The sequence below is a fragment of the Dipodomys spectabilis genome, unplaced genomic scaffold, assembly GCF_019054845.1.
Source record: "Dipodomys spectabilis isolate Male_0828 unplaced genomic scaffold, ASM1905484v1 ptg000032l, whole genome shotgun sequence".
Lineage (NCBI taxonomy): Eukaryota > Metazoa > Chordata > Mammalia > Rodentia > Heteromyidae > Dipodomys > Dipodomys spectabilis.
Genome location: NW_024870709.1, coordinates 15,256,500 through 15,272,073, shown reverse-complemented (window position 1 = coordinate 15,272,073; position 15,574 = coordinate 15,256,500).

The following is a 15,574-nucleotide window of genomic DNA, read 5'->3' as shown; positions in this document are numbered from 1 at the left end:
ATACAGAATCAGCCTTGTGAGAAAAAAAAAAAGGAAAAGTGCAAGGCGCTGAGTTCAAACTCCTGTAGCAAAATTAAAGTTCATAATTATCTAACGAATGAATCCAAAGATAGTAAATGGTTTTAAATTCATCCAGTTTCTTTATGAATATTCTCAATTAAAAAGTAGAAAGGCCTTCTGACAGAGCAGAATGAACTACAGGACTTAAAGGTATATTAGAAATAATAGAAAGGGTAGAGGAAGATATCAAAGAAATACAGTTACAAATAATTCAGGATTCAATATAAAAGACCAAACAAGATATGGGCATTGATGAATGATAAAACATGATAGCTACACACACAAATATATATATATATATATATATAATATATTCAACAGTAATATCATAAGTTTTTTTCAAATATTAAAAAAGAGAAGCTAAAAGAACAACCAAAAATAAAGATCAGGAAAAAAATTATATTAAGTGAAGTAAGCCAGGCCCAAAGAAACATAAGTCCTATGGTTTCCCTTATTTGTAATAACGAATATATGTCTGGGACAAGCAGAAAAGGTCAAAAGCTATATACATATGACCAGACGAGGTGTGTTAAGTGAAATGAACTCCAAGATAGGGACAAAAGTGGTTTTCTTTTTTTTTCTTTTGGTTTTGTTTGTTTGTTTGTTTTTGGTTGGTCGTGGGGCTTGAGCTCTCTCAGCTTGGGCACTGTCCCTGCGCTCTTCAGCTCCAGGCGAGCGCTCTACTGCTATTGTTTCTAACATATTTATAAGGTACCATGTGATTTTTTTGTTGTTGCTTTGTATGTCTCCTCCCCCACAGTATAACCGCTGTTTTCACTGTATTTGATGTCGGTATAATTTGGGGAGGGGAAGGGAAAAAACAAAATGCTTAAATAGAGATACAGGTTGACCCATTGCAACAATGAGATGTACAAGACACTGTTGAACAATGAACTTTACAATTTAAGCAGGGTAATTGTGGAGGTGGGAGGGAAGGGATGGTGGGGGAAAAACAAAGGAGGAGGCAACAATGCTTGATAAGAAATGTACTCATTACCTTACTCATGTAATTGTAACCCCTCTGTACAGTATTTTCACAATTAAAGAAAACATAAAAAAAAATAAGACCCAAGCATCTCTTGTCAGCAAGAATTGTATCTATATTGACAATAGCAAACTTTTGCATCACAAAAAAACTGGGAAAAGATCTTCCAAACAGACTTAAGATAGATTAGAATAGCTATACTTGTAACTAAAAAGGTAGATTTCAAATCAAAATTAATCAAAAGAGACAAACAAATTACTTACTGTTAGTAAAGAAGACAATAGCTAACAGCTATCGACCAAATATAGGGGTACATATCTTTGTTATACAAACACTATCAAACTTAAAAACACACATAGATGAAGTAAAAACACCATATTTTTTTAAGAATTCAATACCCTCCTCTCATCAACATATAGGTTATCCAGGCAAAAACCTCAACCAAGAACCTTCGAATTTAAAATATAACATGAAACAGTTGTACCTAACAACTATCTGCCAAAATTTCACCCAGCAACTACAAAATACACATTTTTTTCTCAGCAAACTATGAGAATCTTTCCAAAATCGATAATATTCTAGAGCATAAATCCTTTAATATTTTATGATGGAAGAAAATTGGAGGATAACAGAAAAAATACTTACAGAAAATATTCGGGTTCATGGAGACTGAACATGGAGATTGAACTATACTGAAAGGCAAATCAATCATTGAAGAAGTAAGAAAAGAAAGTTTCTAGAATCCAATGAAAATAAACACAAACACATACACACATATATATACATATGCTGATATATATACACATATGTATATATATGTATACACATATACAAACAAGCCAAACCCAGGAGATGGAAAAAATTAAATTAGGATAGAAATTAATGAAAATAAATGAAAAAATATACAGAGATTTTACTATTTTATGGGATGTAATAAGAAAACTTCAGCCCCTATCCTCCATCATTAACCTCTTTGTTTTTAGAAACTAACAACATTCTTGCCAGCTCTCAAGGTGTTATTCTCAGACTTGCCATAGTCAAATATGTACTTATTCTATGTGAGTCAGCTCTCCACAGCTGTCACTTTGACCTTGCTGACCTACCTCCACCCTATATTACTTCAGGATTATATATTTCCCATTTCATCAGGGACGTTTCAGGTCCCCAGATATCAGGGTTAGCTCTGTCTTCCTTCCAATTTTATGAAACAACCTCTTCTACTGAAAAAATTTTTCTATGGAGGATAGTAACCACTGACCTGAACAGCAAAATGAATGTCTTCTCGCCTTATTGCTGTGGAAAACAAAATGAAATCCATCTAGGCTACCACAAAATTCAGTCTACTCACATGTTTGTGGGCCTTAAGAAATTTATCCACTCTCATAGCCTGACTTCTCTAAGTATTTCTTTTATTACACTATTTGCCAACTTAGATTTTGGTGATTGTATTACATTCAAAAAAGCCACCATTTCCTCTCCTCTTTCAAAAACCCAACCTGAAAATAAACATAATTCTCTGTCACTCTTGTCAGAATGTGTCTGATCTGATTATTGACCAAGATCCTCAAGATCTATTCCTACATGTTCATGACTCCTGGCAGTACTTGTAAGCTCAGTCTCATAGCTCTTTCTGAATGTAGCTCATTTTGTCTCTAGGGAGTTCAAACAAATATCTGAATACATTTACTATGACTTATTGCAAGTTTCCAGTCTTTGGCAAAGACATCAGGATGAGTACATCTGGAGAACATAGGATAAAGGCTGTCTTTTTACACAAAGATCTACATTGTCTTAATCACTTTTGAATTGGAATTCTGACCTTTACATAGCGTATTTGCTAAGGCTGATAATTCAGTTTTCTTTAGGCCTCTGCTACCTGATCAATAAGACTTGCATCTAATCCTCAGCTTTTTATTTTTGGTTGTAGGAAATGAAAATTTTCATACTCTGCTAAAGAGCTTCTCTAGTTTTCATATTGCTCTTTAAATAGCAGATTAATCATACATGCTTTTTTAAATTCTTTCTCCAGTAAATTGATCAAGTGCAGCAATAAACATTCACCATTGACATACATTTATGGCAGTTTAAGGGCACCTTGAATTTCTAACTTTGCCTGGGCATTTTCTTTTATTGGTATTATAAACTACAAGACACTAAGAAATAATAGCAATTAATTTATCTCTTAATAGGATAAAATGAACCATCTGGTTAGCGGATGATTAGTATCAAAAAGCTTTTTTGTAAATCTATTTCCATCAATTTCCCTCAAATCCTAACAAATATCATTTTGCTGCACTTTTGCAAATAAGCAGTACATTTTGTTTTCTATTTTTGTTTCTTTGTTTTTGCCAGTACTGGCGCTAGAACTCAAGGGGCATAGGCACTGTTCCTGAGCCACCACTTTGTACTCAAGGCAAGTGTTCTACCACTTGAGCCACAGATCCACTTCAGTCTTTTTCTGAGATAAGAACCTTAAGGACTTTCCTGCCCAGGATGGCTTTGAATTGTGAACCTCAGATCTCAGCCTCCTGAGTAGTTAGGATTGCTGGCATGAGCCAATGATGCCTGGCTCCAGGTAGTACTTTTATTAGTGTCTACTACCGGTGCAGTGTGGTTGGTTGCATTATTTCCATACATACCCATAATGTCTTTTTTATTATAATTACCTTCTCTATTACCTTTGATTGTCACCCTTTTAACACTTTAATGTGTTTCATTAATATGGTTTCTTGTTTAAATTAATTCTACCTTTATCTTTATATAATTGGTAAAATGAGGTTGAAACAATTGCTATATGTTTTACTATTGATAAGAAAAATGTGTCTATACTACATTTGGAATAGAATGAGATGAGCAAGTACATTTAAAAATATAGTCACATGATTTCTATATACAGATTTGAGTGATAAAAATTACAGTTAATAAGCAAACAAATAAAGTAGGCAGTTGATGATTAGTTAAGGTGAGGACGAAAATCTTCTCTTTAGAATTTATTGGATAGAGTAAGTTATTTTGCAGTAAGAAGATAAATAGTTGGTGGATGACAACCGATGGAAGGGAGAAAGTTCCCACACCTTTGCTCTTCCCACCTGCAAGTCCTCCCTATTTAAATTTTCTTTTTTTTCTGGGTTTTTGGAAGCATATCTTCAACAAGCAAGTAAAATACCTTGCAGATATTATATTTCTTTGTGCACTTGTCCCAAAATTTCTCATGCCAGGCTTTGTTGGAAACTCTTCTCTCTTTCAGAATCAGGTCTCTTATCATCCATGCTGTACTTATTAGTTGATAATATTCTTTCCACATCTTCAAATTTGTACATGCCCTGGAAGTTTTGAAGTTTGTGAAGATGCAGGTATGTGGTGGCTATTTCTACTCTACTATCTTGTCCTCTCCCAAAATGTTTCCTACATTTGCCACATTAAATTTTTATTTCTTACTCGAAGAATCTAGGACTAGTATCTTACACAATTAATTATTTGCTTGGTAGAAACAGAAGTTTAAAAAAATGAGAAATCAACAAAAGAATAGAGCCCCAAGATAAGGACTCAAATGTTTTTTTTCTTTCTTGGGATTGTTTCTAACATATTTATAAAATATTTCTTTGTTGCTTTGTATGTCCCTCCCCCCACGGTATAACTCCTGTTTTCACTGTATTTGATGTTGGTATAATTTGTGGAAGGGAAGGGAAAAAACAAATTGTTTAAATTAGGATACAGGAGGACCCATTGCAACAATGAGATGTACAAGACGTTATGTTTAAAAACGAACTTTACAACTTTGGGGGGAAAGGAGGAGAAGGGGGATAGGGGCGGGGATGGGAAGGGGAAACAAATTAGGAGGCAACAATGCTAGATAAGAAATGTACTCATTACCTTGCCCATGTAATTGTAGCCCTTCTTTACGGTATTTTCACAATAAAAAAAAAGAAATACAATTATATTGGAACAAAATATACACCCAATTTCAGGGAAAGCTTAGTTATATTATAAATTAGAAGTGATCCCTTTTATGAATTCAAAAATATTTTATAGCCTGGCACTGATGTCTTATGCCTGTAATCATGGCTGTTCAGGGGGCTGAGATCATAGGATCATAGATGGAAGACAGCCTAAGCAGGAAAGTCTGTGAGCCTCTTATCTACAATAAAATCAGAAAAATCTGGAAGTGGCACTGTTGCTCAAGTGGTTGAACGCTAGCCTTGAGAAAAGGAATTTCAAGAACAGTGGTCAGGTCTTGAGTTCGGACAGAAGAAAAAAAATAGTTTAAGATACATGTACTGTATTTGATGTTGGTATAATTTGGGGAGGGGAAGGGAAAAAACAAATTGTTTAAACAGGGAAACAGGTGGACCCATTGCAACAATGAAATGTACAAGACGTTATGTTGAAAAACGAACTTTACAACTTTGGCAGAGTCGGGGGGGAGGGCAGGGATGGTAAGGGGAAACGAAGAGGGAGGCAACAATGCTTGATAAGAAATGTACTCATTACCTTCCTCCTTGCTCATGTAATTGTAACCCCTATGTACAGCATTTTCACAATAAGAAACTTATTAATATTAAAAAGATACATATACTGTTATTTAAGTTAATTCAACACCTAGAGAAAAATGTACAAATATTATATACAGTAATGATAATTGCAATAATCATGAGATCATTAATTTAATAAAAAAAGATTTTTGAACATTTTTTAGTAAATAGGAATAATCAAAGGACAGAAGTTAGTAATAATTCTCAAGGAAATGTGTATACATCTAAGAATCCCTTTGCTATCCAACATGTTTTTACCCATTTATACAAACATATGAGCAAATTTGGTGGGAAGTATTTTTATTTAGATTTTTAAATATATCTACAAAAGAACATAACAATGATATATATAACAAAATTGATTTTTTTTTGGGGGGGGGAGGGTCCAGTCGTGGGGCCTGAACTCTGGGCCTAGTGCTATCCCTCAGCTCTTCAGCTCAAGGCTAGCACTCTACCACTTGAGTCACAACGCCACTTCCAGGTTTTTTCTTTTTGCTTATGTGGTGCTGAGGAATCGAACCCAGAGCCTCATGCATGCAAGGCAAGCACTCTACCACTGAGCCACTTTCCCAGACCAACAAATTTTTTTTTTTCTCTAACACTTCCTCTTTGTATGAAAAACATTTCTAAGAAAATGCTTAAATAGAGATACAGGTTAACCCATTGTAACAATGAGATGTACAAGACACTATATTGAAAATGAACTTTACAACTTCAGGCTGGGGTGGGGAGGGGGTAGTTGGTGAGGTGGGGAGGAAAGTGATGATAGGGGAAAAACAACAAAGGAGCGGGTAACTGCTCAATAGAAAATGTACTCATTACCTTATTCATGTAACTGTACCCCTGTGCACTGTATCTTTACAATAAAAATATATATTAAAAAATGGACAATGAGGGATGAGCAAAGCTAATTAAAAAGGTAAGAACAGGAAAAGTATGTTTCTCATTCATAGAAAAGTTTTGTTAATATTAAGTTAATGATATAGGTATTGTGTCTTTTTATGAGTTGCCCAGTTAAGGATCCAGAATCTCTCTGAGTGAGTTATCTTTGCAGAAATTTTCCTTTTCAGGATTTAGTCTAAGGTTTCCATGAAAAAGAAATATCCATTCCTAGCCCCTGATTTGAACTGGGATGCTTAAAACCTATCATAAATTGTAAAATACCAAAAAAAGAAAAGAAAATATTTTCCTTTCCATTTTTAATATATTCTATTTACTACTGTATGCAAAACTTCCTCTTCTTCCAGTTTGATAAAGAAAGCTTCTCTACTGATGAATTTCAAAACTACTTATATACTAGTGATATTGAAATGAGAATATCTAAGTAAAAATGGAAAAACAAGAGAAACAGAGAACCCATCAACTGCTATGTTTATGGCCTGTATATTGAGTATTATATAAGAATTAATGAGCAGACCACCCTATCCCAGCCTAAACAGCCCCCAGTCTAACTAAGTTTGAGATTCTCTACAGTGTTCCTCCTACATATCCCTCACTGTTCTTTCTGACCACAAAGACAGCAAAGGTAGAAAAATCCTGTCTCCTGGTGAGGACCACTGGGTATATTTATACCCTGGCACAGAGCTTCAGTTTCATCACTTACTGTATCTTATTATCAGCAAATTTTAGTTCAGTGGCAGCTAAATATTGGTTGAGACATTGAGAACCTCTAAGTTGCAGAGTTAAGAGAGAATTCCCAGATAATTAATATTCATCATATTGTTTTAGGAAAGGGCTAGGTATTAGAGAGAAAATGAAATGATAATAATTCAGTACAAACAAATATGGAAGAGCCCATGTCAACTTTTATTTTGAAGTTCCAAAAAAGGAAGACGTTTGAATAAAAATGGAGGCCAAGATGGTTAAAATAAAGAATGAGCTGCTGTTGTTTGATAACAAATGCCTTTACAAGGGCAACTTTGAAAGAACTATTGTTCTGCCAAGAGCATAAGAAAACTCAGTCTGTCAGTGAGTCTGTTATGACCCTATGAAGCAATACCTCAGTGCTTAACTACATAGTTCAGTAACAAACCACATCACATATGTCATATTTTGCTTAATGCTAGTTAAATTATAGCTCACTACTTCTCCTGGTCAAATGCAAACTCAAAAGAGGACTTCTTGAATACCTACTGTACGGAATAAGGAACTCTTTGCCACCAAAAGCATAATAACATTGAAAAAGTCTTAGATACTTGTTTGAAGTGAAATCTCCAATATTTAAGGAAGCGGATTTAGAGATAGCCCTCTCTAAAACAATAAAGCCAGGAACCAAAAATAAGAGGATACATTATTACTATGAGTTTTTTTTTTTAAGTTGGTAAACTAGCATTCTGGAAGGATAGATAGCATTTGCAATTATATAGGTGTGAATACCTACAGTAGGTCCATTACAAAACCTCTCGTGTTCTAATAGCTGACTCACTAATTTCCTACATGTTTAAAAACAATTCTGTCATGCCACTAGTGCAAATATAAAATGCCAGGGGCTGGGAAGGTGGCTCAGTGGTAGAGTGCTTGCCTTGCATGCATGAGGCCCTGGGTTCGATTCCTCAGCACCACATAAGCAAAAAAGAAGAAAGCCAGAAGTGGTGCTGTGGCTCAAGTGGTAGAGAGCTAGCCTTGAACTGAAAAGCTGAGGCCCAGGCCCAGAGTTCAGGCCCCATGACTGGACCCCCCCCAAAAAAATAAAATTAAAATATATATATATATATTTATATATATAATGGCAGTGAAAAGTATGATAGAGATAGTGTGTTTTATCTTGTCCACAGTTGGATAAGGATGTTTATCATCCCTTCTTAAACTCAGAAAAATAAACATTTTCTTAGTCTCAAAAACAGGAACCTGAATGTGTTGGCACACGCTTCTAATCCCCAAAATCTAAAAGCTAAGCAGAAGGATCACAACTTTGAGACTAAACTAGGATAAACATAGTTAAACCCTATCTCAAATTTTTAAAAAGGCAATAGAAAGCTAGTGTTTCACACCTGTAATACTAGCTACTCAGGAGGCTGAGATCTGAGCATTATGGTTCAAAGTCTGACCAGGCAACAAAGTCTGTGAGATACGTTTTTTTTAATTGTGAAAATACCATACAGAGGGGTTACAATTACATGGGCAAGGTAATGAGTACATTTCTTATCAAGCATTGTTGCCTCCTCCTGCCTCTCCCTTCCCCCCTCCCCTCTACCCCCTCCCCACACCAAAGTTATAAAGTTGTTTTTTGACATAACGTCTTGTACATCTCATTGTTGCAATGGGTCAACCTATATCCCTATTTAAAAATTTGTTTTTCCCTTCCCCTCGACAAATTATACCAACATCAAATACAGTGAAAACATGGTTATACTGTGGGGGAGGGACATACAAAGCAACAAAGAAATCATCTTATAAATATGTTAGAAACAATTGCAAGAAAGAAAAACCATTTCAATCTTTATCTTGGGGTTCATTTCGCCTAACAACGACTTACCTGACCGTTTCTGCTTGTCTCAGACATATACTAGTTATTGAAAATAAGGGAAACCATGGGACCTATGTTTCTTTGGGCCTGGCTTACTTCACTTAATATAATTTTTTCCAAGTCTTTCCATTTCCTAACAAATGGGGCAATGTCATTCTTTCTGATGGAGGCATAGAATTCCATTGTGTATATATACCACATTTTCTTGATCCATTCATCTACTGAGGGGCATCTGGGTTGGTTCCATATCTTAGCTATGGTAAATAATGCTGCAATAAACATAGTTGTGCTGGTAGCTTTAGTATGGTCTTGTTTGTGATCATTTGGGTAAATGCCCAAAAGTGGGATTGCTGGGTCATAGGGGAGCTCTATGTGGAGTCTTTTGAGGAACTTCCATACTACTTTCCAAAGTGTTTGAACAAGTTTACACTCCCACCAAAAATGCAGTAAGGTTCCCTTCTGTCCACATCCCCTCCAGCTTCTGTTGTTATTAGAGTTCTTGATTATAGCCATTCTAACTGGGGTTAGGTGTTATCTCAGTGTTGTTTTGATTTGCATTTCTTTTATGGCTAGGGAGGTTGAGCATTTCTTCATGTGTCTATTGGCCATCCTTCTTTCCTCTTCAGAGAAGTTTCTCTTTAAGTCTTTAGCCCACTTATTGAGACTCATCTCCAATTAACCACCAGAAAACTGGAAGTGGTTCTGTGGCTCAAAGTGGTAGAGTGCTTGTCTTGAGCTGAATTACTGAGGAACAGTACCTAGGACCAGAGTTCAAGCTCTACGACAGATAAATAAATAAATATATAAATGAATAAGAAAAAAAGAAATAAATTTAAAAGAAAAAGAAATAAGATGAGAAAAATGTACTAAAGAGTTTTGACTTATTTGCATTAATATTTCAATGTAGCATAAAATCAATAGTTTCGTATATACATAGGATTCTATCCATTCCAGCTTTCTTACCCTTAAATTCCAGGACTGAAGAATTTTTGTAGATACAGAAATTTATATCTGAACATACCTGAATTCTGTAGACCTTGACTGGCAACTGTTAGCTGACATCTTGTACTAAAATGAAGATTTGAGGGAAATAGCTGTCTTTCAAGAACTTTGGGTCTGGTTATGATATATGTTACATATTCAAAGATGCATTTTCTACATATGTGATCCTATAGGCAAATCATATTTGTGTTGTTGATGCCTACATTCGCTATTAAAAAGAAAAATAAATTATGTATTAGGTGTGTACCCACATATTAATATATCTAAACTTGTATATTGATATTACGAGTAAGTTTAAATTTAATAGCTTTGTTTATATGCAAATACACATTTGTTCCTATGATGGTAAAAGAGGGAAACTCTGCATAACAGACAAGTTAGAATTTAAAAACTAGAAATGAGAACAAAACTTCTGTTTAAACGGTAAAGACCTAGAATTTTTACAACAATTTTCAAGTTCATAATTTATAAGTTATTAGACAGATACAAAAGTAGTCATTTTTGAAGCACTTATGTTAATCATTCAAAATGATGAGTATGCTACTTGTTTTAAATATAATTATTTAATTATTTAAACTGCATTTATAAATTATGACATTACTGTTCACCTAATAGATTATTCAGTTTGAAGTTATTAGAAACCGTTTTTAAGTAAAAGTTTATGTTTAGGTTCGTTTCAGAAGTCGTTTAATAAATACTTTGCCTAACTTTTCCCAGGTACTTTAAATACCACTTGACTTTTTTCTTTGTGAATTCATATTTTAGAGGCAGAAGGATATGTTAAAAAATAACAAAACATGGCCATGATAACTATTATCACAGAAACTTGAAGTCCTTTAATCACTGTGGGAATAAATGATACAGAAATTTATTCTAATTATAAGATTTTATAAGACCTGTAGATACAATGAACATTCAGTACATCTAGGATTTCAGTTGTCAAGTAAAGTTGTATAAGGCTGAGAATGTGGCTCAATGATAGAGTGCTTGCCTAGAATGCGTGAGGCAATGGGTTCAATTTCTCAGTACCACATAAGAAGAACAAAGCCAAAGTGGCACTGTGGCTCAAATAGTAGGATGCTAGCCTTGAGCTGAAGAGCTGAGAGACAGCTCCCAGGCCCAGAGTTCAGCCCCCTCAACCTACAAAAAATAAAAAGCATACGCTCTCAAATTAGAAGCAGTCAAAAATTTTTTCATTGTGTCTTAAAGAAAAAAATGAATTAAAAATGATAACGTCATATCAAAATTGTATGAGATGAAGTAAAGCATGATAAAAAGGAGTTATAAAGTGGCAAGGCTCAATAACTAACAATCTTAAATCTCACGGTTAAAAATTTAGGATTTTTCAATAGGTGATGAAGAGCTTTTTAAGGTAGTCTGATATCATACCTTGGAAAAGAAGAGTTGTGTGGATCTTTGACACAGGGAAGATTTTTTTTAACTAGAATGATTTATGAAATTTTGAACATATTTTGGTAAGAGCAAAGAAAAGTAAGTTAAGTTGGCTTATTTCAAAAATAGAATTTATTATATCAGACAAATGAAAATCAAAACAGTGATTGATTCAAAAGCTCAATAGATGTCACTTGAGTGTGATCTCTGTCCAGATATTTGCACTCTTGCACAGATATGGCTCAACTTTGTTCCAAACTTCCTCATGATTACAGAATATCAGCTCTAGGTCCAGACTCTAATGAGTAGATTTTTGACCTGCAGAAGGTTGAATTTTTTTTACTTTTTAAAGATATTGACAAATCTATCCCAGCAATTATAGTGAGAAGAAATAGAATTAGCAAAAATAAAATTTGCTAAAAGAAAGAACAGAGTTAAAAATCTCACATTGCTATCATCAAACTACATTAAACACAGAGTTTAATAGACCTGAAGAAACCAACTAAAGGTCTATAAATTGACTCACTTTGACAACCAGTTACTGAGATAATTCAATGGTAGGAAATGAGTAGTCTTCAGCAAATGAAGTCAAAACAACAAATATTTCTATTGGACAAAATGCTCACATTTTCTTATAAATTATATAAAAATTACTTATACATTCGATATCTCCATGTAAATGGAGTGAAAATGTCTGAAAAATATATTTTAAAATCTTAACGTTATAGCTTAAACCATACTTTATGGGAGAGAAGGATAGAAGAATGCTTTTGATTAAGATGCTTTTGATTTTTTAGATTTTTATCATTGTCAAGGTGATGTGCAGAGGGGTTACAGTTACACAGGTAAGGTAAAAAGTACATTTCTTGTTGAAGCTGTTACCCCACCCTCATTTTTCTCTCACTCTCCCTCCACCCTAATCCCACCTCCAAGTTGAATAGATCATTTCCAACATACAGTCTTGTAAGTATCACCATTGCATTGCTTTCCCCCTTGTCCTTGGTCTCACCATTTTGTTGCTCCTCTGCCCTTCCCTAATTCATTTAAATGTATGCACAATACCAGGGTACCAAATCAACTACAGTGAAAACCAGATAAACTGTAGAGGGAAGAACACACAAAAGAAACAAGAAATCACAAAATAGATGTTTAAAAAAACAGCAACAAAGGAAAACCTCTTGTGTACATGTCTTCTAGTTCATTTTTCTTAGCATCATCTTATATGATAATATTATAAACATAGCAATTTGACTATTCTGCTCATCTAAGATTATACCATACTTATACTAATGATTGCAAATAAGAGAGACCATGGGACCTATGTTTCTTTGGGTATGGCTTACTTCACTTAATATGATTTTTTTCCCAAATTTTTCCGTTTCCTTACAAAGGGGTGGTGTCATTCTTTCTGATGGAAAGAATAGAATCCTACTGTGTAGATAGATAGATAGGTACATACATACATACATAGGATAAATAAGTATCACATTTTCTTGATTCATTCATCTGCTGATGGGGAGGTTCCTCAAAAGACTCCACATAGAGCTCCCCTCTGACTCAGCAATCCCACTTCTGGGCATTTACCCAAATGATCACAAATAAAGCCATACTAAAGCTACCAGCACAACTGTTTATCCCAGCATTTTATTCACCATAGCTAAGATATGAAACCAAACCAGATGCATTGTCCATATATATTGATACATTGAGTTGAAACCCCTTTGTAGAACTACTAAAAGATAACAGTAACAATCTCTATATTTAAGGAAGTATTGATGGCATTCGTGAGAAAGGTTTCTATAGTGTGTTTGAGTTTAGTATTCATTGAAGAAATAGCCATCAATGTGTGCTCAATCTCAGTCATTTCTTCCTTTCTTTCTTTTTTTTTTTTTTTTTGGTCTGTCGTGGGGTTTGAACTCTGGGCTTGGGTGCTGTCCCTCAGCTCTTCAGCTCAAGGCCAGCACTCCACCGCTTGAGTCACAGCACCACTTCCGATTTTTTAGTGGTTTATTGGAGATAAGAGTCTCACGGACTCTTCTGCCCCGGCGGCTTTTAACCGTGATCCTCTGATCTCAGCCTCCTGAGTAGCTAGGATTACAAGAGTGAGCCACCGGCACCCAGCTCTCTTTCTTTCTCTCTTTCTCTCTTTCTTTCTTCTTTCTTTCTATTTCTTTCTCTTTCTCTTTCTTTTTTTTTTTTTTGGGTCCGGTCGTGGGACCTGAACTCTGGGCCTGGGCACTGTCCCTCAGCTCTTCAGCTCAAGGCTAGTGCTTTACCACTTGAGCCACAGCGCCACTTCCGGCTTTTTTCTTTTTGCTTATGTGGTGCTGAGGAATTGAACCCAGGGCCTTGAGCATGCAAGGCAAGCTCTCTACCACTGAACCACCTTCCCAGCCCCATCTTTCTCTTTCTTTCTTTCCTTCCTTCCTTCTTTCCTTCCTCTCTCCCTCCCTCCCTCCCCACCACTCTCTCCCATTCTTTCTTTCTTTTTTTTCTGTCAGTTGTAAGGCTTGAACTCAGGGCTTGAGTGTTGTCCCTGAGCTCTTTCACTCAAGGCTAGCACTCTACCACTTCGAACCAGAGCACCACTTCCAGTTTCTTTGGTGGTTGACTGGAGATAACCCCAAGATAAAGACTCAAATGTTTTTTTTTTCTTGCTTGTTATTGTTTCTAACATATTTATAAGATTTTTTTTCTTTCTTTGTATGTCCCTGCCCCATGGCATAACCCCTGTTTTCACCATATTTGATGTTGGTATAATTTGGGGAGGGGAAGGGAAAAAACAAATTGTTTAAGTAGGGATAAAGGTGGACCCGTTGCAACAGTGAGATGTACAAGAGAGCTTTACAACTTTGGCACTGTGGGAGAGAGGGGAGGCAGGGGAGAAGGGAAGAGATGGAAGAGGAAACAAAGGAGGAGGCAAGAATGCTTGATAAGAAATGTACTCATTACCTTGATCATGTAATTGTAATCTCTCTGTAAGGTACTTTCACAATTAAAAAAAAAGTCTCATGGATTTTATTGTCCAGGCTGGCCATAAACCACAATGCTCAGATTTTGGCCTCCTGAGTTGGCTAGGATTACAGACATGAGTCACCAGTGCCCATCAAAACCCAGACATTTCTAATGAGTTAATTCTAAGCAAAGCCCCTTCAGATAATACATGACATGATATATATATATCATGTCATGTATTGTCATTTTTATATACATATGAGATCTCAGCTGTGATCAGCTAAACATGCCTCACACCAGCATGATACACCTAATTTCAGAAGGTGAATTTTTAAATAATTGTTATTTTAAGCCATTAAATGGGATTTTTTTTTTATTCAGCAGTTATCTACTACTCCTTCAAAATATTGTTAAAATACAAGTTGCAACTAATTTACTAATTGTTCTTGGTTGGTATTTGGTTTAACTAATTCTCCTATCACCAGAAGAATTTGAAAACAAGTGGGTATAACTGTATGGAGCATTATAATTCACAACTACACTAGCTAACATAAATCTTAAATATTAATTACCAGTATTTTTAAATTTTTCAAAGCATATACTAATTATTACAAATGAGGGAAACCACGGAGCTTATGTTTCTCTGGGTCTGACTTATTTCACTTAATATGATGTTTTCCAAGTTCTCCTATTTTCTTATGAATGGGGTCATGTCATTCTTTCTGATGGAAGCATAGAATTCCATTGTGAATATGTACACATTTTCCCGATCCATGCATCAGAGGGACATATGGGTTGCTTCCATATCTTAACCATGGTAGTTAGTATATGCCTAAGATACCCTAACAGAGGATCACAGTAGCCCAATAAATATGTGCATATGATCATATAAAATGATGCTAATGGATATGAACTCTAAGATATGGAAACAAGAAGGGCAAGAAGGGTTTTTTGTTTGGTTTGGTTTTATAATATATTATATGAAGTTATATATTTTTTTCTTATTTTTCTTTTGGCTTATCCCCTGTGGCCACTGTTTGTTTTTATTTTGGTACCCTGTGTCATATATGTATGTTTATCTGATTTGGGGAAGGGAAGAGGACTAACAAAACAGTAAGACAATGGACAGTAAGCCAATGCAACAGTGATACAAGACACTACATTGAAAATGAACTTTACAAC